At 39.1% G+C, this 27,206-nt stretch overlaps 1 long non-coding RNA gene across 1 annotated transcript; it reads right to left on the minus strand.

The window, feature by feature from the left end:
* Positions 1–19,799: 19,799 nt before the first annotated feature.
* On the minus strand, positions 19,800–26,976 carry LOC132608940 (uncharacterized). The gene is made up of 2 exons (XR_009570624.1): positions 26,058–26,976; positions 19,800–20,153 (listed from the first exon to the last, which is right to left on the minus strand). It is a non-coding gene; the product is annotated as an uncharacterized LOC132608940 (long non-coding RNA).
* Between the last annotated feature and the right edge of the window lie 230 nt (positions 26,977–27,206).

Below are 27,206 nucleotides of genomic sequence, written 5' to 3' on the forward strand. Positions count from 1 at the left end.
CGCTGGCATGAACGCAGCGTCCACCAGAAAAGAACGTTAGTACGAACAATGTACTGAGTATATAAGGCATGAATAACAACATAATAAAGGCATAAGGTGTATGAGATAAAAGAAATAACATGTACATCTGATTGCCTCTTAAGGCGGATATCATGCATGCTTAACTTATCCTTTCAAAACAACATCAATATGTATATAGTAAACTACCTGACCATATAGGTACGGTGTTATCGTCAAATGTATAGTATACTGCCCGGCCATATAGGCACGGTGTTATCATCATTATCCAGCGTTCGGGCATCCCGCGTCCGGGACGATATCATAAGTTGCCCACTGTAATGGTGTGCACATCTATATGTCTGCCCGGGTGGCTACAACATGGCGCAGTGTGAGAAAATACATACACATATAAAATAAGCATGCATGAGAGCCAAAATGTAACGTTACTACTCTATTGGAGTGACGTAAGGTCGGTAAACCTTCGATTTCTATTATGGGATCACCATCATCATCGTTGTCTCACCTTGGAAGAACAACTATTATAAGATGAGAACAAAAACAATGGATACAATCAATAATAATGGGACAAGCTCAATGTTATCATGATAACATTAAGAACTTTAAGCTTTGGCATCTCTAGAATTGAAATCATCATCATAATCGTCATCATTGTCATCACAAGGAACATTGTACATAATATCATAAAAATCATGAAAATTATGAGCTTCTAGTGTTTCTAAGAATAGGAATGTTGTTGATATCATGTGTAGGTTCACAACTAAGGAATCATGCCTTTAGGAAGAAAAGGGTTAGCCTTACATACCTTGTCTCCTTATTATACGGATCCCATGAGTCCTCGTACGCTCTATGAATGATTATCTACAGTAAATGAAGTAACCATATCAACGATGGGTTCATAACTTGTAAGAGAACTCATTTAGACATTTTGTCGAACATTTTATGTGCATAAGATTCATGTAGCTTGTTTCACTCAATCCTATACATATTTCAGTACCATCAATTCTTCACTAGTTCCTTTTCGTCTCCACAACTCACTTAACAATCCAATGACTTCATATTACAACGTTATTTTCACAAACCAACCCAAAAACCTCACAACCATGCCAAGTCTAGAACAATTCATTACTGAAACATAGCTAAGAACAAGTTCTAGCACTACTTAAACCTTACTTTCACAATTTCTCCTTCCCATAAGTTGTATAAATGCCAAATAATACTACAGACATGAAGATGGAGTGATGATCTTACCTTCAATCACAAGGATCACTCTAAATTCAAAATTCCCTCGCCTCCAAGAAGTCTCCAAATTCAACACCACAAGAGGACGAACAATCCAATGATGATCATGGACTTCTTTATGTTAGAATCACTTGGTTTGCCCTTGATTTTGGTCTTAGATCATAAGAAGACTTGTTGAGAGAGTTTTAGAAGTTTCTAGATCCAAAAATGGTGAAGTAATGATTTAGGGTCGAAGTTGGTCTATTTCTAGTAGTCTAAAAAATTCTGGACCGACATAACAGGCAGCGAGGTTTACGGCATTGCAAAGCGCGCTTTGAGAGCCGCATGTCGTGTCACAGACCTCGCAACATCACCAAAATTCACTGTCACACTATGCTACACAACTGCGTCTTCTCAAAGCATGCTTTGCGGCCCACATGTTGTGTCTGAGAGCCACATATTGCGCCATAAAGTGACACTTTGTCAAACTTTCGCTGAAACTTAACTCCGACGATCTGACAAGTCTTAAACCTTCCCGATGCTTACTAAACATGGTTTTACTCTCCTATATACCCAAGATGGACATATCTATCCTCATGACCTCAAAAAAATTGTCCTACTTCACCAAGACTAGGACAACTAGTACTCGGCGAAACTTAACGTACAAAAATGCGAGGTTTAACACCCTTCCCCCCTTAGAAACATTCGTCCTCGAATGTTAGACTCTTAGGAATTCTACAAAAATTTCACCAGAGTTTCTCCAAAATATATGCCACTACCATCCTGTCACAACAACCCAAAATATACAACACCTCACAGGGCCACAACAACAATAACAATAATGGCTATACACGACCAAAACATCATAAAAAGAAAGCATTACATACCTGAAAACAATGGTGTCTCTGTTTGAACCTCCTCTGGGTTGGAAACAAATGTGGATACTTGGACTTCATATCTTCTTCCACTTCCCATGTCATTTCTCCTCTATTATTGTTTCTCCATAGAACTTTAACTGAAGCTACATCTTTAGTTCTTAGTCTCCGAACTTGTCTATCTAGGATCGCAATGGGAATTTCTTCATAAGATAATTGCTCAGTGACTTGAACGTCATCTATGGGTACAACTCTGGAAGGATCTCCAATGCATATGCGAAGCATTGACATATGGAAAACCGGGTGGACTGACTCCAAGTCTGAAGGTAGCTCTAACTCATAGGCTACTTGGCACACTTTGCGTACAATCCTGTAGGGCCCGATATACCGAGGACTAAGCTTACCCTTTTTACCAAACCTTATGATGCCCTTTATCGGCGACACCTTCAAGAATACCCAGTCATTAACTTGGAATTCTAGGTCTCGTCGGCGATTGTCCGCATAAGACTTCTGTTGGCTCTGGGCTGCCAACAACCGGTCTTGGATAAGCTTGATCTTTTCCACCACTTGTTGGATCAAGTCTGGACCTACTAACTTTGTCTCCCCTACTTCAAACCATCCAATTGGCGATCTACACTTTCGCCCATATAGAGCCTCATACGGGGCCATTTGGGTGCTGGAGTGATAACTATTGTTATATGCAAACTCAATGAGCGGAAAATGATCATCCCAGCTACCTCCGAAGTCTAACACACGTGCTTGTAGCATATCTTCGAGGGTCTGAATGGTGCGCTCAGCTTGTCCATCATCAGTCTGTGGATGAAATGATGTACTGAGTCTCACTTGTGTTCCCAAACCCTCTTGGAAGGACTTCCAGAAGTTAGCGGTAAATTTTACTCCTCTATCAGAAATAATGGATACTGGACATGGAGTCGTACTATCTCTTTGACATACAGCTTTGCATAATCTTTAGCCGAGTACGTAGTTCTGACTGGTAGAAAATGAGCTGACTTCGAAAGTCTATCCCCAATCACCCATATAGATTCATACTTACGTTGAGAACGAGGCAAGCATGTAATGAAATCCATATTAATCACTTCCCATTTCCAAGTCGAAATTTCCATAGCTTGCAACAATCCACCAGGCTTTTGATGCTCAATCTTTACCTACTGACAGTTAGGACATTGAGCTACAAACTCTGCTATGTATTTTTTCATTCTGTCCCACCAATATATGGATTTAAGATCATGATACATCTTTATCGCTCCTGGATGAACAGAATAACGGGAATGATGGGCTTCCCCTAGAATCTGTCGACGTAAACCTGCAACATCAAGAACACATAATCTGCCTCGATACCTGAGAACTCCATCTGCAGAAATCTCAAATGGTGACTTTTCCTCCAAGGAAGTGTATCTCTATAATGAATTAACATAGGGTCCTCATATTGGCACTTTTTCACCTCCACTGCTAAAGATGAGACGGCTGACTTCTGGACAGTGACTCCCGTATTGCCGGAGTCCATCAAGTGAACTCCTAGGCTGGCTAGCTATTGAAGCTCAGGAGCTAACTCCCTCTTTTCTAGCTGAACATCACATAAACTACCCATGGACATGCGGCTAAGAGAATCAGCTACTACATTCGCCTTTCCAAGGTGATATAAGATACTCACATCATATTTATTCAATAGTTCCAACCACCGCCTTTGCCGTAGATTCAACTCCTTCTACTTGAAAAAATACTGGAGACTCTTGTGATCTGTATAAATATCAACATGAACGTCATATAAATAATTCCTCCACATCTTCAGTGCATGAATAACCGCATCTAACTCAAGATCATGGGTCGGGTAGCTTTTCTCGTGTTTCTGCAGCTGCCTTGAAGCATAAGCAATAACTTTACCGTGCTGCATTAACACACAACCTAACCCCATGCCTGAAGCATTGCAATAAACAACATAACCTTCTGATCCTTTCGGAAGTGTCAGCACCAGGGCCGAAGTCAATCTATCTTTCAGCTCCTAAAAACTGCGTTCCCAAGCATCCGTCTATTGAAATTTAGCTTATTTTTTAGTTAACTCCGTCAATGGTGCAGAAATAGAAGAAAATCCTTCTACAAACCTTCTGTAACAACCTGCCAAGCCCAGAAAACTATGAACCTCCATAGGTGTTGTAGGCTTTGGCCATGTCTTCACAGCTTCAATTGGGTATCCACCCGAAAACCATCAGCCAAGATAATATGCCCTAGAAAAGCGACCGAATTCAACCAAAACTCATGTTTTGAGAAATTTGCATATAACTTTCGAGCCTGAAGAACTCTAAGGACAGTACGTGAATGATCTCCATGCTTTGCCTCAGATCGAGAATATACCAAGATATCATCGATGAACACAATCACGAATAGATCTAGGAAAGTACTGAACACACTATTTATCGAATTCATGAATATTGCCGGTGCATTAGTCAACCCGATCGACATTACCCGAAACTCAAAATGACCATATCTATTTCTGTAGGATGTCTTCAGAATGTCCTTTTTCCTGACTCTCACCTGGTGGTACCCCGATCTCTGGTCTATCTTTGAAAACCATTTGGCACATTGCAACTGATCGAATAAATCATCAATCTTTGGAAGTGGATATTTATTCTTTATTGTTACCTTATTCAATTGCCTGTAGTCAATACACATCCGCAAAGAATCATATTTCTTTCTTACAAACAACACAGGTGCTCCCCACGGCGATGAACTAGGCCTAATAACGCCTTTTTCAAGCAGATCTTTGAATTCTCCTTCAATTCTCTCAATTCTACAGGAGCCATCCTATAAGGAGAAATAGATGTGGGCTTAGTATCTGGTAACAGATCAATGGTAAAATCAATCTCCCATTCTGGTGGAAGGCCTGGAAGCTCGTCCGGACACACATCTAAGAACTCATTCACTACCGGAACAGATTGAAGAGTTGGCGACTTTGCTTCTATGTCTTGAACCCGAACTAAATGATAAATACAACCTTTAGCAATCACCTTCCTTGCCTTGAGATAGGAAATAAATCTACCTCTCGGGGACGCTGTATTACCCTTCCATTCTAGAACTGGCTCACTCGGAAACTGAAAACGAATCATTTTTGTTCTATAATCAACATTGGCATAACAAGAAGCCAACCAATCCATACACATAATAATATCAAAATCTACCATATTTAACTCAATCAAATCAGCCATGGCATAACGGTCACAGACTACAACTACATCATTTCTATACAGCCCTCTAGCTGTTACACCCTAGAAAATTTCGCGCTACAAGATCGTAGACGGCGTGGTACGAGCTCGGAAAAGAGTAAAGTCATACAAGGATTAGGGATGAAGATTAGGTGATCTAAGTCTAAGAATATATACATATATGACATTTGGAGACCATATGGTGTGAATTGGCTCATATGTTACTTGACGAAAAGCCCTCGTTACTGTAAGCTAATTGGGGCCCACACGCCGGGACTTTTATAAAGGAAATATGAAACATTATATGATTAGTACATGGGAAGTTGAGAAAGTCTTGAGAAAAGGATCCTTAAGCCAAATATGGGCATAAGCCCTCCAAAAGGACGATTTAAAGAAACATTTTCGGATCATCTGACTTTGAGGGGCCAAAAAGACATTATAAGTTTGTAATTTGGAAAACCACCAAGAATGAAAGTTTTATATAATTGAAATAGCTATCCAACCATAGGTTGTGGGTCCTCACACGATATCGGAATCAACAGTTATGACCTATTTACTCAACGAAGGCGCAGGCAGAAAAACTAAGCCAGCGCGAACGCGCTGAAGGAATTTTAAGTCGGTCCAGGCAGAACCTGGACCGCTGTTTAAAGGGGAGACCCCCTAATATTTTCGTCCAAAACACACCCAAACCTTCCAGAATATTCTCCAACTTTCCATCATCAACCTTTTAGCCCAAAACCAGGTATAATTCCCAAATCCCGGTCCAGACGGCGTATAGTTGCGATTACAAAATTGTGTATTGAGGCGTTGTGGTGTAAGCTCAAGGTGGAGGAGTGAAGATATAGCATTATTATCGAGATAAAGGTACGAATCTCTTGTTATTAACGTTAATCTTGGTTTATTTACGGAGAAGGAGTTGTTAAATTGTTGTAAATTAATTCTGTTGGTGGAAATATGGGACAAACACCATATGGGCTATTCTATGGAATACTTTGATATGGAAAATGATGTTATTGATGTTGGTATTGTTATTGTTGTTGTTGGTTGTTGACTTGAGAATTCGGGATAGGCATACAAACAGGGGAGATGCTGCCCGATTTTCGGCAGAATATGGAATAGTTTGATTTGAAACTTGGTACAAGTGTGCGATGAAGAGGCTAACGTTAGTGTAAATCCTCTTAAATGTAGACTTGCGAGATTGGACGAATAAGCGTAGCTAATAAGAGGTGGAACAGGTATGTTAAGGCTTGCCCCTTTCTTTCAAAGGCATGAATCCTATGTTACAATTTCATAAATGCTTCCATAACCTCTTGTTTTCAAAAGTTAAAAGCTTATGATTCCAAAGACATGACTCCTTTCCTGATGGTCCATAAATGTCTTTCCAAACTGCCCATATTTTCCAAACCAAAGGTCTATGATTATGTGAGCTCTTACGATAACAATGATGAACATGTTTTCACAACGATGATGGTGATATCAAAGATGGGAACATTTTCTGTCATGTTATGATGATGATGGTTTTATGGTTACACTGATAATGATGATTTGATGTTCAAATGTTCCCAAGCCCTTGGTTTCTATGTGAATATGAGAATGATGAACCATGTCTTGACCCTCGATTTTATTCATTGAATGACTCTATTTTCTAAAGACTCCAATGTATATGAATTGACGCCTTATGAGATTTATGACCTTATTATACGTTTTCTCTTGATGTTATTTTTCATTGATAGTCTCACCTCATAATGCTAGTTCCTTCAAGGTGAGACATGAAGATCATAATTATTCCATAATGTAGTCGAAGGTTACCGACCTTACGTCACTCCGATAGAGATATAGTTTTCCTCGGGCTCTCCTGCATGCTGCTTATATGATATATGTATATGATACATGAACATGATATATGTACATGATATAGGAACATGATATATGTATATGTACATGAAGAATATGGGAAAAGGGGAGTGGCGCTATAGACGCATGACCACCTGATCAGTTGGCGTAATATGATATCATCCCAGACGCGGGACATATGTGGTTAAATGGATCGGGCCGACGTTCCTCGGCATATTTTCTTTATATGTGAACAAGAAATGTTTTTCAAATAAAGTTAAGCATGCATATCATCCGCCCTAAGAGGCACTGATATGTACAGGTTACTCTTTTATCTTACGATATGCTCTTGATTTCCATTCTGTGAATACTCAGGCTGTGCATCCCTTACTATGTTATTATTCATGCCTTATTTACTCGGCACATTACTCGTACTAACGTTCCTTCTTGTGGACGCTGCGTTCATGCCCGCAGGATTAGAGAGTCAGCCAGACGATTAACAACAGTAGGACCTCCCCTCAGCGGAAGTCGGTACGCTCCACTGATCCGGAGTTGCACCCTTGTTTTGGTATGATACTCCGTTACGTACATACATGGGTATGGCAGGGCCTTGTCCTGTCCTTTCTACAGTTTGTATTCTATAGATGTCTGTAGACAGTGATATGTAGCCATGATGATATGCAGCCTCGTCGGCACTCATTTTGTTGTACAGTATATATGTAGCGGCCAAATCGGCTTGCGCTGTTACTTTCAGTATTTATGTCTATATGTATGTGTTGGTCGTGAGTTCCCGGTACAGTGTTTCTGGTGTTGATTGTTCGGGAGATAGTATAGCTTAGTTATAGCTTATGTATGGGCCCAGGATAGTCAATAAGAAGTAAATGCAGGCATAGGAGTGCTTGACCAGCAATGGTCGGGTACTTGTCACGGCTCATCGGTTTGGGTCGTGACAAAAGTGGTATCAGAGCAATTCGTCCTTGGGATTGTCTACAGACCGTGTCTGGTAGTGTCCTGTTTATGGGTGTGAAGCCGGCCACACTTATAAACAGGAGGCTACAGGGCATTTAGGAATCATTAACCTTTCCTTCTGTCTTAGATCGTGCAATAAATCCAGAGTCTAAGAAAGATCGCTTCTGATCCTTTTTCCTGCAGATAAGTACAAACTGACGAGAGATGAAGAGACCTGCTTCAGATAGTGGGGTTGCTAAGAAGGCCCCTAGAGTATATCCAGGACCGAAAAGGAGGAGCCTCAGTTATTCCATTGAGACTGACCCCTCGGAGGACCCAACGACGATTCCTCCAGAGTTTTTGAATCCCAGGGAGGAACACCCCCCCAGAGGACAGTTATGACACAGATTTGTCCAAGTATTCGTCTGGGACACCGGAGGAGGAGATCCCTGAGGCTTTACCAGCTGCTCCTATGGCAGAGCATTACGTTAGACCAGCCTCCCCGGTGAGTGTTACGGATTACTCTAGCCCTCTATCCTGGCCGTCGGTAAACCAGGAATTTCCCGGTTATCTATATCCCTCGGACTCATATGAGAGAGATGATGAAGGCCAGATGAGCAGATGGTGGGTAGACGATGACGAGGATTACACTTCACCTTATATTCCACCAGATCAGACTAGAGACCAATCGGCTACAGGTATATGAGATTTTATTGGAATCTTCTATGTATGTGTATTTGCTGTAGACTACCACTTAACAGCGGCGAGTTGAAATCCAAAGGGGCCGATAACCAAGTATTTACAAATAACGGCGACCAACGTGTTTTCGCCACCAGTGGGAATCTGGAAATCTAGGATGAAAAGTAGTCATACACATAGGTGAAAGGTGAATATTGAGGATTGAAAAGACCAAAATAGTAATTGTATAGTCATAAGAATAAAAGACCCTTTCTAATTCAGAGGGAGATGCGTTACGAGAATGTTTTAGAATCTGTTAAGACTTCAACTTGCTCTAGATTATGTGATGAAGGTCATGCGGTGAGGTGGATGTGATTATGCCAGCATTAACGCACCGGATTTCATCAGAGTTTCAAGGTTAAGCATGCTGAGGTGAGAGAAATCCTAGGATGGGTGACCCCCTAGGAAGTGTACTAAAGGTTCTATAAATTCAGACATAAGAGACAAATGAGAAGCTAGAGTAGTCTAAGGGAAATTGGAGTATGCGGGGTGGTTGGAAACCTTAAGAGGTCGCGTAGGACGAGGCGGACTAGACCGGTGAAGAGAAAGAAGGTGCATCACAGCTCTAGAACTAGGATGAGGTCAAGTGGCATTTGGAAATACCTTGTAAGCGAGGCATTAGAAAATATATATATATATATATATATATATATATATATATATATATATATATATATAAATGTGTATGATATCCCATATGTGGTTACATCAACGGGTATGTGTATCCCAGCAACCGACGTTGCGGTATATTGAAGGCATTGATCGACCATGGTAGTAAAGTTCAAGTGACAAACGTTACCGGGTATGCTGATGCTATTCTCGCTACAGGTTAGGTTTGGAGAGTTTTAATGCAATGACATCTAGAAAAGAAAAAAAGTGAGTATACGAAAGGTAAGGAGATCAAAATGTCGGAAAAAAAGGGTAAGAAACATGAGTGAGTGAAGCCTCTAAGAGAGACGACGGGCAAAGCACGGGATTATTTGGGTAAAAATTCGAAGGTAGACATGTGAAAGGGATAAAGTGTGGTAGTATGGAACAAAGAGGAATGTGTGGGGTTAGAGAACAGATTTCGATAAGTGGGGCAAAAAGGATAGTGACCACGACGAGGAATGTGAAGTAAGAGAAAGAATGATTAAGCCTTGCAATGACTAAAAGATTTCCAACTCTCGAAAGATATATATATATATATATATATATATATATATATATATATATATATATATATATATATATATATATATATATATATATATAAAGGGAAAAATGTGTAGTCATATTGACCTGATTGCCTCAGACATGGAGAAGCTTTCCTAAAAGGTGACTTAAGAATAGAACGGATTTGCACGTTCAAAGGAATATTTTACGAACTTCCGAGCCGATACTATAAATAACAAGAAAAGAAGGGAGCTTGAGGAGGAAGGAACTCAAGAAAGGTTAAGGGTGAAACTAGGGAAGGTATACTAATGGGCTGATCGAAGGTAGAGCAGAGCATTTAGAAGTAAAGTAATTGGAATTTTTTTTTTTTTAACCATGGGAGTGAGAAGGATATTTTAACGAGTTGGAAATAGGAAACCGATCAATCGCCTAGATAAAAATGAGGATGATGGGGCGACACATATGATTAGAAAATTAATGACACGAGGAAAGAATTCCTGTAAAGACCAAGAGATTCGATTATAAAGGAAATAGAGTGTAATGTAAGAAACGTGCATGGAGGACAGCCTGGCCGTGACATCAGAAAGACGGATGAAGGCTCGATAGACGAGGATGGAGAGAGTGTACATTGTAATAATTCTGTGCTAAGAGCAAGAAGTAGCAGGACACTCGAAAAACTTGGATAACTTAGATGCACAGTTGCAGCACAAACTCGTAGTTAAGAAGAAGTATGAGTAAGTGAGCTAAACGGGCGAAAGGACTAATAGTGGATGGAAGGGTATGGAAATATTGACAAGAATGATGATATAGGCATAAATGGAAGAAGAACTCAGGGTAAGGAGTTTTAGAGATGTTATAAGCAAAGTCGGGAAGAAAGACGAGGGAGTAAGGTATGACCGAAGACTTCATAAAGGACGTGGTGAATCTCGATGTCCCTATTAACTGATGGGTCTAGGAAATCATTAGTCATAAAATATAGACGTGTGAAAAAATGGAAAAGAAGGCATCGGAATTGGATCTAACCCTTATAAGTATTCCGATTGAATACAAAAGTGTAACTAGCAAAAAGATAGATAAGTCAGACCATACGATAACGGAACCCCGGCCTTAAGAAGATCGTGAAGGGCGGCAGATAATTATCGAAGACGATGGATACTCAAAAGCTATTGGTGTATAAGGACCTCCTTAATAAGGGGGGAAGAACATATTAGACTTGAAAGAAACTATGACGTCCTCAAACATCAGAAGAAGAAATTTATTAGCTGAGGGCCAGAGTTCAAGGCGTATTGGCATATCAGGAAGGTATCAGAAAGAAGCAGAAACAAATTGACAATAAGTGTACCATGAGGCAGACACAGGAAGAAAGTATGGAAGATGTCACGACCCAACTAGGGGCCGCGACGGGTACCCGTAGCTAGTTACCGAGCACCGCTCACTCTACTACTTATCTTGCTCATTTAATATTCTTTTATCAATTTACATACCAGTTGTAGGAAAATCATAATTAAACAAATATAAATACTTTATATACAATTGTCTTTCGGCCATCAAAATAATATACACGCATATGAAAACGTCTTGTGAGACCATCTAACCCACACTGCGTATCTACGAGCCTCTACTAACATACTGTATATACATGGACGGAACAAGACTCCGTCATGCCCAAAATATACATATATACCAAGAGGATAATCCTAAGCACCTCCGGACAATGGAGTGCTTTCAACCAGCTGACTGCTACTGAGGATCTGGGCCAAGCTCTCCTCTCTGTCTACCTGTGGGCATGAACACAGCGTCCGAAGAAAGGACGTCAGTACGAATGTTGTACTGAGTATGAGAAGCATAAACAATGAAAGAAAACATCAACAACATAGTGATAACATCAACGTGAAATATCTGGATCTGTCTGATAATCATAAAGGAAACTATGCGTGTCATCTTACTCATACTCATCCTCATAACATATATGCATCATATGCAAGCTGCCCGTCCATGTCGGAACGGTGTGATAATCAATAATATTAGCCCGCGTCCAGGCCTCCCGCGTCCGGGGTACCATCTCATGCCGCCTACTAGTGGTGTCTGCCCATGCCCGAAGGTCATGGTGTATCCGTATAGCTGCCCGCCTTGGCAGTGACTGCCCGGCCAACTAGGCACGGTGAGAAATGCTCATGTCATGCTTATCATAAAATGCTCATAATAATAATATACTCATCATAAAATACTTATCTCATTTTAATACATGCATAAGGCTCAAGATCAACTTTATTCTATCGGGGTGACGTAAGGTCGTGATCCCCCGATTCCATTATGGAACAACTATTGATACTCTGCCTCACCTTGAAGGAACTAGTACATAAGGTGAGTGTAAGCGATAATTAACATCATCATTATACTAGCATCATCATATCATATTCCTCATCGTATATAGACATTAAGGAGTTAGACTCTTAGCCTTTCGGACTATAAGAACTCATGAAGAGAATAGGAATTTCGTGCTACAAGATTCATGCCATCAGGAAGAAGGGACTAGCCTCACATACCTTGGTCGTTTAGCTAAGATATCGCTCACTCGTTCTCCTTCAATATCGCGTCGTTACCTTCATAAAGAATTCATATCAACATTAGCATACTAACTACAAGAACGCGTCGCTAATTCTAAGAGAAGTCGGACAGCGCTTCTCTTGTTTATACTATTTTTCCCATGTTTTATATTAACTCCCAACATTCATAGCATTACTCACAATATCAAAATCAACAATCGTCGTTTACGTACATTTAGCAAAATCCACCATTTTCCTCCAATTTCCCTCATAATTAGCCTTATGACTCGTCCTTGCATTTTCATGCGTTTAACGCTTGTTTCATGATATAAACATCATTTATAACGTATTTGTATTCACAACACTTCAACATTCATAATTCAATCCCACCATCATTCATTTATGGCACTATTCACTCAATAATGGTCCATTTCTATGTTCTTCTACATTCCAAGTGTCTAAGCTTTTCAATACTTCAAACAACGTAGAATGATCATGAAACTTACCTTGGATAGTGGTTGAACAACCCTTGAGTTGAAATTCTTCACTTAAACAAAACCCTAGTTCACCTTCTTGGGAATTACTTGACTTAGATGATCCCTTGATGTGTTCTTGCACTTGATTTCATAGGTTTTGTGTTGTTGATCTTTAGCTTTCCCTTGATTCTCTTGGATTCTTATGGAGGAAGTATTTGGAGAGTTCTAGAGTGTTCTTGAGTTGTATGAATGAAGAATGAAATAAAATGAGGCCTAAGTTCCTTTTAATAACTCAAAAGCTGATGTTTAATGAATTCTCGTCGGGTGAACAGTGGTCGTAAACTGCAGTTTACGGACCGTATTTTGATTTACGGGTCGTCCACTGTGGTCGTATTTAAGCATTCCAAAAACAGAGAGTTTTGCTGGTGGACATGGCAGTTTACGACCTGGTTTACGGTCCGTAAACCAGTTTACGGGCCGTAAACTGGGTCGTATTTAACCATATTCAACATTTACAGAAAGTCTTGGCTGAGGGACCTGGTGGTTTACGACCTGGTTTACGAGCCGTATTCTGGGTCGTCTTTAACCATTTCAACACTTAACAGAATCTTGAGATTTTTGACGCAATGAAAGACGATTGCACTATACGGTCCGTAAATTATTTTACGGGCCGTATAGTGCCATATACGACCACTGGGTGAAAAAATTTCTGCAACTTTATTATTTCGAAAAATGCAAAATTAGCCATTCTCGACTTAGTAAAACACCATACACTCAAGTCCTTCATTGTTCTACTCATCACACAAGTACGGAAAAATTTCCGAGGTGTAACAGAAGACACCTTAAGAGAATGCTTCATGCCGACATGAGCTACGATATTTCTAGACTATGGTTTGAAACCCCCGTATCGGGCAAAATTACACCGTACCTAAGTATGCAGCGACACGTCCTAAAAGGGTAGTAAAGAGAGCAAGAACGGTTTCCAAGTCAAATTCACAAGGATGACAGAGAGGATGACGGATCCAAGGATGACAACAAAAAGGGATTTTACACCGGAAGGGATAACAATTATAACGAAAGTAACAATGATTGGTAGTTTGGTAATTTTTTGAAGAAAGGAGGAACGTTGCTCTTATAAATAGGAAGGAAGATGTACCACCGGATATGAGGAAACATCTCAGATCACTAATTATACTGAACATCAGAGCATATACTATGGAGTTATCTGAACCGTCAACGTGAAGTTATGCCTAACTATAATTGCAAAAAGGCCACATCAGAAAGCCAATAAGGAATAACGACGGATGAAGTGATCGTCAGTACAAGGAAATCGAAGCTAGATATATATATATATATATATATATATATATATATATATATATATATATATATATATATATATATATATATACATACATAAGAGTCGTAATGGAGTAAGAATTGTTGTAGCCCTATGCTTTTGGGTTGTATTGCAAGATTTGAGGGAAGGAGGTTAAAGAAACAGTTGTGGCAGGAGCTCAAAAATGTGGTGAGCTACCATATAGTTTGAACTCGGACTATGAGTTTGCCATAAGTTTAACTGTACTGCGGAGGATAATAAATAGCGAAGAAACATTATGTATATACGTATTTTGGATATTAATATAACTGGTCTTGGAAAGGAACTGGGGAGAATAACTTAAGGGATATAGCCATTATGCTCAATAGCGACAAAGTAATGTTGAATAAGCATTTGGAATGTAAGGGTAAGAGAGATGGAGACAAGGATGTAAGAATTAGAGAGACTGACTAATAAACTACAAAGAATCGGTACAGTGTGTATCTAAGATCAACAAGTACAAAGAGGATAGCCCGAGATGGCACCGAAGGAGTAAAGGCAAAGAGAACGTCGTATATGAGAATGGTGGTTGCCAGTAATAGGGAAACAAGGAGCGAGAAAAAGAGAATACTTACAGGATGATGAATAGTTACGGCCCGTCAAGTGAAGACTACGATAATGGAGGCAGGACGAGAGCGAGATACTAGTAAATTTTTTTATCACATACATGAGGGCAAAGAAGTTGACTGAAGGCAATAAAGGAGTGAAGAAAGAATGAGAAGAGGCTGACCCAATTTATAGTTCAAGTACATGGTAATCAGACCCTAAAGGAAGAATAACCATTCTAACAAAAATTTCACCTCCAGGTTGGTGTTGAGATTACAAACTGAAACATTCGAGTACGAATGTTTCTAAGGGGGGAAGGATGTTACACCCTGTAAAATTTTGCGCTACAAGATCGTAGACGGCGTGGTACGAGCTCGGAAAAGAGTAAAGTCATACAAGGATTAGGGATGAAGATTAGGTGATCTAAGTCTAAGAATATAGAAATATATGACATTTGGAGACCATATGTGAATTGGCTCATATGTTACTTGACGAAAAGCCCTCGTTACTGTAGGCTAATTGGGGCCCACACGCCGGGACTTTTATAAAGGAAATATGAAACATTATATGATTAGCACATGGGAAGTTGAGAAAGTCTTGAGAAGGACCCTTAAGCCAAATATGGGCATAAGCCCTCCAAAAGGACGATTTAAAGAAACATTTTCGGATGATCTGACTTTGAGGGGCCAAAAAGATATTATAAGTTTGTAATTTGGAAAACCACCAAAAATGAAAGTTTTATATAATTGAAAGAGCTTTCCAACCATATGTTGTGGGCCCTCACACAATATCGGAATCAAGAGTTATGACCTTTTTACTCAACGAAGGCGCAGGCAGAAAAACTAACCCAGCGCGAACGCGCTGAAGGAATTTTAAGTCGGTCCAGGCAGAACCTGGACCGCTATTTAAAGGGGAGACCCCCTAATATTTTCGTCCAAAACACACCCAAACCTTCCAGAATATTCTCCAACTTTCCATCATCAACTTTTTAGCCCAAAACCAGGTATAATTCCCAAATCCCGGTCCAGACGGCGTATAGTTGCGATTACAAAATTGTGTATTGAGGCGTTGTGGCGTAAGCTCAAGGTGGAGGAGTGAAGAAATAGCATTATTATCGAGATAAAGGTACGAATCTCTTGTTATTAACGTTAATCTTGGTTTATTTACGGAGAAGGAGTTGTTAAATTGTTGTAAATTAATTCTGTTGGTGGAAATATGGGACAAACACCATATGGGCTGTTCTATGGAATACTTTGATATGGGAAATGATGTTATTGATGTTGGTATTGTTATTGTTGTTGTTGGTTGTTGAATTGAGAATTCGGGATAGGCATATAAATAGGGGAGATGCTGCCCGATTTTCGGCAGAATATGGAATAGTTTGATTTGAAACTTGGTACAAGTGTGCGATGAAGAGGCTAACGTTAGTGTAAATCCTCTTAAATGTAGAATTGCGAGCTTGGACGAATAAGCGTAGCTAATAAGAGGTGGAACAGGTATGTTAAGGCTTGCCCCTTTCTTTCAAAGGCATGAATCCTATGTTACAATTTCATAAATGCTTCCATAACCTCTTGTTTTCAAAAGTTAAAAGCTTATGATTCCAAAGACATGACTACTTTCCTGATGGTCCATAAATGTCTTTCCAAACTGCCCGTATTTTCCAAACCAAAGGTCTATGATTATGTGAGCTCTTACAATAACAACGATGAACATGTTTTCACAACGATGATGGTGATATCAAAGATGGGAACATTTTCTGTCATGTTATGATGATGATGGTTTTATGGTTACACTGATAATGATGATTTGATGTTCAAATGTTCCCAAGCCCTTGGTTTCTATGTGAATATGAGAATGATGAACCATTTCTTGACCCTCGATTTTATTCATTGAATGACTCCATTTTCTAAAGACTCCAATGTATATGAATTGACGCCTTATGAGATTTATGACCTTATTATACGTTTTATCTTGATGTTATTTTTCATTGATAGTCTCACCTCATAATGCTAGTTCCTTCAAGGTGAGACTGATCATGATTATTCCATAATGTAATCGAAGGTTACTGACCTTACGTCACTCCGATAGAGATATAGTTTTCCTTGGGCTCTCCTGCATGCTGCTTATATGATATATGTATATGATACATGAACATGATATATGTATATGTACATGGGGAATATCGGAAAAAGGGAGTGGCGCTATAGACGCATGACCACCTAATCAGTTGGCGTAATATGATATCATCCCGGACGCGGGACATATGTGGTTAAATGGATCGGGCCGACGTTCCTCGGCATATTTTCTTTATATATGAACAAGAAATGTTTTTCAAAGAAATCTAAGCATGCATGGCATCCGCCCTAAGAGGGACTCATATGTACAGTTTTCTCTTTTATCTTACGATATGCTCTTGATTTCCATTCTGTGATTACTCAGGCTATGCATCCCTTACTATGTTATTATTCATGCCTTACATACTCGGTACATTACTCGTACTGACGTCCCTTCTTGTGGACGCTGCGTTCATGCCCGCAGGATTAGAGAGTCAGCCAGACGATTCAGAGCAGTGGGACCTCCCCTCAGCGGCTATCGGTACGCTCCATTGATCCGGAGCTGCACCCTTTTTTTTGGTATGATACTCTGTTGCGTACATACATGGGTATGGCAGGGCCTTGTCCTGTCCTTTCTACATTTTGTATTCTATAGAGGTTTGTAGACGATGATATGCAGCCTCGTCGGCGCTCATGTTGTTGTACAGTATATATGTAGCGGCCAAATCGGCTTGTGTTGTTACTTTCAGTATTTATGTCTATATGTATGTGTTGGCCGTGAGTTCTCGGTACAGTGTTTCTTGTGTTGATTGTTCGGGAGATAGTATAGCTTAGTTACAGATTATGTATGGGCCCAGGATAGTCAGTGAGAAGTAAATGCGGGCATAGGAGTGCTTGACTAGCAATGGTCGGGTACTTGTCACGGCTCATCGGCTTGGGTCATGACACTAGCTATCACTGGGTCACCAACGGGTGTAGACACCTCAAAAGGTTTAATTGACTCAGGTTTCACCCCAAACCGACCAGCAATATAAGGAGTAACATATGACAATGTAGAACCTGGATCAATTAATGCATACACGTCATGAGAAGATACTGATAATAAACTTGTAACAACATCAGGTGAAGACTCAAGATCCCGTTGCCCAGCCAATGTATAGATACGGTTCTGAGGACCGCTCGAACTGGACGCTCCCCCTCTGCCTCTACCACGACCTGCTGGTGCCTGCGAACATTGCCCTAAAGGGCGTACAGATAATGAAGAATCAGCTGCTGATCCTATAGGCTGGACCCTACCTCTGCCACCCATCGATGTATAATCACGCATCATATGCTCAGTCTGATCGCAGGCATAACAAGCATCTGAACCTAGGCGGCACTGTCCCGAATGTGGCATACCACATTGATTGCATCGTGGTAAGGGCGGTCTCATCTGACCGGAATACCTCTATATTGGGAATCCAAACCTCTAGAGCTCTGACCCTGTCCAGAATAAATAGGGCGATCAAATCTCTTACCTGCAAATTGAGGAGGTGCACTAGCCGCTGATTGGCCTGAATGCCTAGAATACTGCTGCCTCTGACCCCCTCTGAACTCACTAATAGCACCCGAAGATTTGGCCCTCTTACTATAACCCTTATCATAATCACGCTCGCTCATCCGCTGTTGTTGCTGCTCTTCCAAATCCTGGGCATGAGCCTGAATGTGAGAGATATCCATACCTTCCTGAAGTGAGGCCGTCAAACACTTATCCATCAAATGTGGCCCCAAACCATTCACAAATCGGTGTACGCGGTCCCCCATATCAGCTACCATGGCTGGAGCATACCTTGTCAAAGAATTAAAAGAAGGCTATACTCTCGAGCACTCATCCCTTGTGTAAGATTCAAGAACCTGTCAGCTCTGGCCCGTCGAACTTCTGGCGGCAAATAGTGTCGGAGGAAAGCATCTACGAACTCCTGGCATACCGAGAGAGGTGCATTTACCCCTCTAGAAGATATCCAGGTATTGTACCAATGAACAGCCACATCTCGCAATCTATAAGAAGCCAACTCTACCGACTCAATATCGGAAGCATGTATTATCCGCAATGTCCTCAACATCTCATCTATAAAGTTCTGTCGGTCCTTATCCTATTTTGACCTAAAGAATTCTGGGGGGTTCGGACTAATAAAATCACGGGCTCTAGCACTGACAGCTCTATCACCATGACCTGCACCTTATCGCTGGGCCAGAGCGGCTACTAACTGAGTCAACAATCGGACTGCGTCTCGCAAGTCCTGATCTGGAGCAACAGGGGGAGGGGCTGGAGGGTGAGGAGCCGGAGGGACTGGAGCCCTTCCATGCTCTTCTGCTACTGGAGGAATAGAGGTAGCATGCGAGGGAGTGGTACTCTGGGCCTAGCTTTGTCCTAGCTCAGCCGAGGGTTCTTGGCTAGTACCTTCTCCAACAGCGCCTAGTATTGTGCTGACTTTCTTCTCTCTCAAAGGCACCGCTGAATATTAAACAGGAAAAGATTAGATAGTTGCATTCTGGACTTGGCTCTATCGCACAATCTAAGATAAGAAAGCAAGGTAAATAGTTCCTAAATGCCCTGTAACCTCCTGTTTAGTAGTGTGGCGCGCTTCACACCCATAAACAAGACTCTACCGGACACGGCTCGTAGACACACCCTAGGACGAACTACTCTGATACCACTTTTATCACAACCCAACCGGAGGGCCATGACAGGTACCTGGAGCTAACTACCGAGCACCTCTTAGCATACCTCTCATCATCATTCTAGGTGGACCATGAAAAATAACGCATGAATTTCATAATCAAAAAGGGCATGGATTCACAAAAGTAATAGCCCATCTATTTAACCATCATTAACTAAGCCTATGTACATATACACAAGCCGACAAAGCTGCAAAAAAATAATATACAGAAGATGAACCGGTAAGGTTATGAGACATCTAACCATACACACCTATCCACGAGCCTCTATATAGAGTACAAGAAATCATAAGGACGGGACAGGACCCCGCCGTGCCCAAATAAGTACACAAAAGGGAGATACCAATAGATTGCGGCTCCGAAGTAAGTGGAGTGCCCTGAGACTCCGCTGATGAATCACCTAGGGGTCTGATCTGTCTCCCTGCCTACCTGCGGGCATGAACGCAACGTCCAACAGAAAAGGATGTCAGTATGAATAATGTACTGAGTATGTAAGACATGAATAACAACATAATAAAGATATAAAGAGTATGAGATAAAAGAGATAACGTGTACATCTGATTGCCTCTTAAGGCAGATATCATGCATGCTTAACTTATCCTTTCAAAAGAACATCCATATGTATATTGTAAACTGACCGACAATATAGGTACGGTGTTATCGTCAAATGTATAGTATACTTCCCGGCCATATAGGCACGGTTTTATAAACATTATCCCGCGTCCGGGACGATATCATAAGCTGCCCACTGCAGTGGTGTGTACATCTATATGTTTGCCCGGCCGGCTACAGCACGGCGCGATGTGAGAAAATACATACACATATATAATAAGCATGCATGAGAGCCCAAATGAAACGTTACTATTCTATTGGAGTGACGTACGGTCGGTAAACCTCCAATTTCTATTATGGGATCGTCATCATCATCGCTATGTCTCACCTTAGAAGAACACTATTATAAGATGAGAACAACAACAATGGATACAATCAATAATCATGTGACAAGATCAATGGTATCATGATAACATTAAGAACTTTAAGCTTTGGCATCTCTAGAAGTGAAATCATCATCATAATCGTCATCATTGTCATCACAAGGAACATTGTCAATAATATCATAAGAATCATGAAATTATGAGCTTCTAGTGTTTCTAGGAATAGGAATGTTGTGGATATCATGTGTAGGTTCACAACTAAGGAACCATGCCTTTAGGAAGAAAAGGGTTAGCCTTACATACCTTGTCTCCTTATTATACGGATCCCACGAGTCCTCGTACGCTCTATGAATGATTATCTACAGTAAATGAAGTAACTGTATCAACGATGGGTTCATAACTTGTAAGAGAACTCATTTAGACATTTTGTCGAACATTTTATGTGCATAAGATTCATGTAGCTTGTTTCACTCAATCCATACATATTTCGGTACCATCAATCCTTCACTAGTTCCTTTTCGTCTCCACAACTCACTTAACAATCCAATGACTTTATATTACAACTTTATTTGCACAAACCAGACCAACAACCTCACAACCATGCTAAGTCTAGAACAATTCATAACTGAAACATAGCTAAGAACAAGTTCTAGCACAACTTAAACCTTACTTTCACAATTTCTCCTTCCCATAAGTTGTATAAATGCTAAATAATACTACAGACATGAATATGGAGTGATGATATTACCTTCAATCACAAGGATCACTCTAAATTCAAAATTCCCTCGCCTCCAAGAAGTCTCCAAATTCAACACCACAAGAGGAAGAACAATCCAATGATGATCATGGACTTCTTTATGTTAGAATCACTTGGTTTGCCCTTGATTTTGGTCTTAGATCATAAGATGACTTGCTGAGAGAGATTTAGAAGTTTCTAGGTCCAAAAATGGTGAAGTAATGATTTAGCATAGTAGTCCAGAAAATTTTGGACCGACACAACATGCAGCGAGGTTTGTTGCGTTGCAAAGCGCGCTTTGAGAGTTGCATGTTGTGTCGCAGACCTCGCAACATCACCAAAATTCACTGTCACGCTATGCTGCACAACTGCGTCTTCTCAAAGCGTGCTTTGCGGCCCACATGTTGTGCTTTGAGAGCCACATATTGCACCATAATGTGATACTTTGTCAAACTTTCGCTGAAACTTAACTCCGATAATCCGACAAGTCTTAAATTTTCACGATGCTTACTAAACATGTTTTTACTCTCTTATATACCCAAGATGGACATCTCTATCCTCATGACCTCAAAACATTTGTCCTACTTCCCAAGACTAGGACAACTAGTACTCGGCAAAGCTCAACGTACAAAAATGCGAGGTGTAACAGTAAAATTTTATGTTGTCGCTGTATATATTTAATTAGTCCATCATTTATGAATATAATTTCATTGAAATTACAGTAGCAGTTGAAGTATAGGATTGCAGTATACTAACATAGTTATATATTGTTATATTATACTATGATACCCGTATATATATATATATATATATATTAGCATAAAAGACCGGTTCATTCCTTAAAAGAAACATTCTACTGTCCTCTATGATAACCACATGATATACTATATACTGACAGACTATCACAGAGGACTATATATATATATATATATATATATATATATATATATATATATATGTAAAATTTTATGTTGTTGCTGTATATATTTAATTAGTCCATCATTTATAAATATAATTTCATTGAAATTACAGTAGCAGTTGAAGTATAGGATTGTGGTATACTAACATAGTTATATATTGTTATAGTATACTATGATACCCATATATATATATATATATATATATATATATATATATATATATGTGTGTGTGTGTGTGTGTGTGTGTGTGTGTGTGTGTGTGTGTGTGTGTGTGTGTGTGTGTGTCATAAAAGATCGGTTCATTCCTTTAAAAAGCACTCCTCATTTCTCTATGATACGCACATGGTATATATCATATACTGACAGGTAGCATAAAAGACCGATTCATTGTATATATCATAAAAGATCTGTTCATTTCTTCAAAAAGCACTCCTCATTTCTCTATGATACCCACATGGTATATATCATATACTGATAGGTAGCATAAAAGACTGGTTCATTCCTTAAAAGAAACATTCCACTATCCTTTGTGATAACCACATGATATACCATACACTGACAGACTATCTCAGAGGACTAGTTCATTCTTTCAAAAAGAACTCAATCCTCTATGATACCAACCTGGTATATATCATATATTAACATGGTATCATAGATGACATGTTCATTTCTTAAAAAGAAACACTCCTCAGTCATATATGATACCCATATAGTATATATCATATACTCATCGGACATCATAGAGGACATGTTCATTTAAAAAAAAAAAATTAGTCATCTATGATACCAACCAAATAATATATCATATACTATTGGATACATGAATGCGGTTTTATCACCAACCCATCAAATGGACATTGAACGCTACACTTACAATCATCAGGCCTTATCCTATTCTGATTCGATAGTATATGTTTCTTTTATTTATAATTTATGTTGCTAAACTTTAAATTGTATTACAAAGACCTACCTCATTGATTATGAAATTTTAAGAGTGACTATCCATTAGAGGATGGTAAACCAGTTTCTTGAATATCCAAGTTGACTATATTACTGGTCACAGATTCATGTTCTTGATAAGTGCATGGATGTAAGACAACCTTATGTATATGAAAAATACTAGGAGTAGCAACTTTGGCACAAAAAGACGCTTTCTCTATTCTATCATTAATTATATGATACTATTAAGAGTGTTTTTTCCCTTGACTACAATATTTTGCAAATACTTTCTAAATATTTTTTATTTACATTAAAGGTCAAAATCCATAGGACTAGTATATGATAATTAAATAAATAATTTTATGTGCACAAAACAAAGATAGAGGGTGGGGATTTCATATTAAAGGAAAAAGACCAATGTTTGGGACAGGTATTTGACTATGTAGTACTGAGGTTGCTAGGAGAAGGAAAAGAAGACAATGTAATGGCTCATCGTTTAATGAGCATAACACAGGTAATTAATTTGGACTCTGCAGGTAGTTTGAGTTATTAATAGGTCCACAGGCCAAAAAAATCAACTAAATAATCCAAATAAGTAATTCTATACTTTTCCTTTTTAAAAATTTTACTTAAATGGGCTGATATTCTAGTTAATTCTTCTAAATTAAACTCTTATGAGTGAATCCATTAAATTTTTTGTTACACTAATACCGAACCAGCTTAACTTATAAGTTTTTTTTCAATTGACTGTGTGTTGTTTATTGTTAATATGAGATAATTATACTTCAGGGGTAGATTAATCTTTTTCTACTATCCAGGAGTTAGTTAAGTGGTTACACAGTTAGTTAGGATTCAATTAGTTAGTACTGAGTGATCAGCTCCTTAATATTAGTTACTCATGTGATTTACATATACATAGATGTATTCCTCACTGTAAAGGGAACAATTGAATGAACCACAAGTATTGAATCCCATTCTTTCATCCTTCTTCTCAATCTTCATTATGTGTTCTTCTCTTCTTCTTCTTTCTTTCTTCTTGTTCTTGATATGAACTTCTTAATCCTTACTTAATTCTCATATTACAACATGGTATTAGATCTTTGAGAATTGATTCCAAATCTCTGTAATTGTTAGGTGAAGAAATCACTGACGAAAAAGAAAAATAAATCTTACTGCTTCCGCTAAAACTCAGGTGTTCTTGAAATCAATTTCTGATAATATGGCCATGGAGAATGCTACTACTCAAGCAAATGCAATAGTACAAAATGGAAAATTCGACTTTACCAAGTGGAGTGGATTCATTGAATTCGACTTTACCAAGAGAAGGAATGGCATTAAACATGGACATAGAAGGATTGGGTGCAAAGTTACTTTTCAGGTTTTTGCAACAATTCATAGATTGGTTCAGGTGAGGAATCCTTCTATTAGGGACATTCCAAACAGCTAGAGTGATTTGATTCAAATGATGGAATAGGACAGGGCAAAACTAAAAGTAACTAAAGTCATCTAAAAATTACCACCTCTGGGGTGGTGTGTATGCAGCACAGCTAGGGCATCAAGGGGAAATCCTGGAAGGAGTGCTTGTGGGTTTTGTTTAAGGGATGCTAAAGGTGATTTGATATATGAACAAGCTGAAGACATAGGGTATGCTACTAATACAGAGGCAGAGATTTATGCAATTCATGAAGCTTTGAAATTTTGCAAAGCCAATGACTTCCACTACATAACCATTCAGACTGATTCAGAAAATTCTAGCTGAAGGGTGGAAATCACCTTGGAATATTTCTAAGTGGGTGGAGGAGGTGCAGGAATTTAGTAAAAATATGGATGTCATATTCACTCATACTTTGAGGGAGGCTAACAATCTAGCAGATGCATTAGCCAATCATGCTCTAGATAAAAGAACAGTGCTTTGAAATAACTTTCAGGAATTGGATGTTACTATGAGAAGGATCCTAAATAGTGACAAGAGACAGATTCCATACTTGAGGATCAGGAGATGCTACGGGTGGATCTTAAAGTTGATTGGGGAATAGGAGATCCATCCATTCAAATCCTATGGGAGAAGAATAGAAAGGATTATTATACTAATGTTTGTTTTTGGATGCAGGTTTGTGGGGCAACTACAGGGCAACAACAACACAATCAAAGTCATAGACAAAGTTCAGGAAAAAAAAAGCGAAAAAAATTGTAGCAATAAACCACATGGATGAGGGGATCAAATCAAGTCAAGTCATAGTATCACTTAAATTTTAAACATGTAAATGGGGTGAATGTCTTATTTGTGGTATTAGAATCAATTGGTGCTCATTCAAGTGGACAAACAACAAATTTACACTATTTGAAATTGAGAAATATAGGGATTAGCAACAAAGAGAATGAGCAAGTTATTCAGCATAAACATGGTAACAGTAATAGCTTCAATTTTAATCAAATAAATTGGGTGAATGTCAACTCCGCCTGTGTGAGCTCGCTCACATTGCCGGTCCCAAGCCCGGATAAAGGAGGAGGGTTGCCGAGGGTCAATCGGAAACAGCCTCCCTACCTAGGTAGGGGTAAGGCTGCGTACATCTTACCCTCCCCAGACCCCACTATTGTGGGATTACACTGGGTAGTGACCAAATTGGGTGAATGTCCTTTTTGTGGTATTAGCATCAATTGATGCTCATTCAAAGGGACATATATCTAATTTATACAGATTAAAATTAAGTAATATCAGATATGTACATTTTCCATTTCAACAACACAAGAAGAGATTTCAATACAGGAAAGGAATCAAATTAGAGACAACAGGTCAACTTACAAGGATGAGTAGAGCTTAGAAAGCCCAGAAGTTTTCGTTAGCTCGACTAAAGATCGACAAATCAGATCTCAACATACAAATGTTGAGGTGGGATTCCAAGCTCAAAAAATGTCGATTCAAGTCATACAAAACAACAATAAAACAGGAATCAGGTGAAATGGTTAAAACAAGACAGCAAGATGAAGAACAACAAATGGAAATAGAATACCTGAAGATTCAGCTTGAAAATCATAGAAGAGGTTGCATGCACCGGCGATACACATTAGAGAGGATCCAAACACTTAAATCAGCTCATTGTCATCATCAGAACATCACCGGTGGCAAAGAAATAGAGAGAGAAAAATACGCGAGGATTTAGGGCAACAAAATGTATTTAGCAATTTCCTTTTTTGTTTTTGTATTTTTTTTCCTTTTCTGTTCCTTTTTGTTTACATTTATTTTGAACCTTTGTTTTTTCTATTAATTCAATAAAATGCCTGATTGGGTGATATTAATTTTTAAAAAAAAAAAAAAAGATCTGGAAACATGATGAATTACGGTGCAGGGATTGATTATAATTGTCCCCTCTTTCTGCACTCTTCAGATGTGAGTGGAATCCAAGTCATTACTTTTCAATTGATAGGTACCAAAAGCTATTCCTTGGGTCTTAGATCTATGAAAATTTCTCTAAGGGATAGGAATATGCTAGGGATGGTTGATGGAACATGTAGTAAAGAAAAGTTCCCAGAAAGTGGGAGCATTGGGAAAGAGTGAATGCATTTGTCTTATCTTGGATTATAAATTCAGTATTAGAAAATTTGCTTAGGGGTATAATGTATGCATCTGTGGCCTAGTTAGTACGGTTAGATTTGCAAGTGAGATTTAACCAGGTAGATGGATCTCGTACATTTTATGTGCATAAAGAAATAGCTACACTAATTCAAGGGAATGCATCTGTGTATGTATATTTTTTAAGACTCAAAGAATTGTGGGAGGAATTTGAGGCTTTAGTGCCTGCTCTTGCTTGTAATTGTGATAAGTCAAAGGATTTCATATTGCATTTACTAAAATTGAAATTGTTTCAATTCTTGATGGGATTAAATGAGACATACAGTCAAGCTAGAAGTCAAAGTTTATTAACAAATCCTTTTCCATTTGTCAATCAAGAAT

The sequence above is a fragment of the Lycium barbarum genome, chromosome 9, assembly GCF_019175385.1.
Source record: "Lycium barbarum isolate Lr01 chromosome 9, ASM1917538v2, whole genome shotgun sequence".
Lineage (NCBI taxonomy): Eukaryota > Viridiplantae > Streptophyta > Magnoliopsida > Solanales > Solanaceae > Lycium > Lycium barbarum.